The sequence below is a fragment of the Triticum dicoccoides genome, chromosome 3A, assembly GCF_002162155.2.
Source record: "Triticum dicoccoides isolate Atlit2015 ecotype Zavitan chromosome 3A, WEW_v2.0, whole genome shotgun sequence".
NCBI classification, from domain to species: Eukaryota; Viridiplantae; Streptophyta; class Magnoliopsida; order Poales; family Poaceae; genus Triticum; species Triticum dicoccoides.
The window spans coordinates 598,555,952-598,557,761 of NC_041384.1; the positions used below are offsets into that span (position 1 = coordinate 598,555,952).

A 1,810-nucleotide genomic window follows, 5' to 3' on the forward strand; every position below is an offset into this window, starting at 1 on the left:
ATTTTGATTTTCTCCTTATATGAGTACTACTAGTAGTAGTAGACAACACTAAAGATATGTGGGGGATATAAAGAATTCTGGGTCCCACAATAAAGATATGCACAATGAAGGAACGGTGGAGGCTGTGTGACACATGGCTCTTACACAACTCTCTGCAAGGGTTACTTTCTTGATCGTTTCTCCTCAAGCACATCATAATATAGCTATATGGTGGGATCGGTGGCAGCAGTGAGTAAATAACGACCAAGATTGATGGCCAATTTGATAAAAATCCCAGCTTATAAATATAGCACCTCGCTACCCAGAATGGTGTGCTTGTTCATCTCTTCATAACTATTCCACTAAATCCACAAACGCCGATGTCACCACCACCACCACAAAAGCAGTAGCAACATCGTCGTAGGTAGGAATGGGAAAGTTAGTTTCACAACCGGATCTAGGTTTGGGCGCAAAGCGCTCTTCGTCTTGCCGCTTACCGGTCAGGTGTCAGGCACAGACATGTCCGTGACCAAGGGATCTAACCTTGTCATCAACGACGGAACTATGTGTGCTCCAGGGGGCCGGTGCCCCCCCCCCCAAACAATGATGTTTTGAGACAGTTGCCTAGCTCTGCCACTACTGGTCATCATCACTGCTAATATCAGGATGAGAGCCACGATTGACCTTCTACAGAGGAACCATGACATATTCAAGAAGATTGTGCTCGAACTGCCACGATAGTCCCCAGATGTCGTTCTTTTGATAGTGACCAACCTGGTTGATGTGATGAGTGGCATTGCTTGGAAGCTTTCTGGGTTTCCAGTCCACCATGTCATCGGCTCGGGCACCAACATTGACTCATCAAGACTTGCGCTTCCTGTTCGCCAAGGAGCTCGACATGAACACTCGAGATGTTCAGGTTCGTTGGTCACAATCCTCCTCATCTCTTCCCAAGCCGCATTTTCTTTGAATGTACATTTCCCAAGCCAGAGTACATTTCAAGATTGTACACTAGGTACGTCTAGTTAGACAAGATTGTATACAAATAGATGTTATAAATCACTAAACTATTAATATGTTTTGTTAGAATATATATATGATAGGGGAACATGGGGACAACATGGTGGCCATCTGGTCGAGCGTTATTGTGGTCGGCATGCCCTCACACAAGGCTCTGCCTGGAAGCTTTTCTGGCGATGACGAGCTCGAGGTCATTCGACTCACCGTCATCAATAATGCCTACAAGCTGATCTCTCTCAAGGGATACACCTCGTGGATCATTGGGTACTTTGTCAACAACCTTTCCGAGTCCATCCTTCACGACCAGATGAGAGTCCATCCAGTATTTGTTCTACCATGGTCGATCTGGATCCGTCAAAGAAAGCCAAAGCTATCGTAGACGAAGTGCACATGCAAATTTCTCCGTATCATGATACCAGGTGACCATGATGTATTTGTTAGCCTTCTAGCTCGACCCGGACGAGGCGGAGTTCATGGAGTGTTGGAGATGCAGTTGACTGAGGAGGAGACCAACAAGCTCAGGGCCTCCACCATGACACTATGGGGGTGGTGCGATGCCCTCTGCTTCTTCGAGGTCCGCGACGAGGCGGCGGAGTGAAGGCCGGTAATGGAGGTGTCCGAATAATACCAATGATTCATTGTGTATGTTTCATTAATACTATTGGTCATACTTTAGTTCGTATTGGATCCCTAAGATTATGTTTGTGTTTCTTAAGCAATAACTTCATTGCAATGGGAAAATCCTCCTCAATAAAGAGTATGATTTTCTTGACACTATAAGGAGTATGGTTTTCAGCCTAACTAGATGTGT

General features: G+C 45.6%; 1 pseudogene; it reads left to right on the forward strand.

Annotated features, from left to right (window-relative positions):
• Nucleotides 1-645: 645 nt before the first annotated feature.
• Nucleotides 646-1,597, forward strand: LOC119272642 (annotated as a pseudogene).
• The last annotated feature ends 213 nt before the right edge of the window (nt 1,598-1,810 follow it).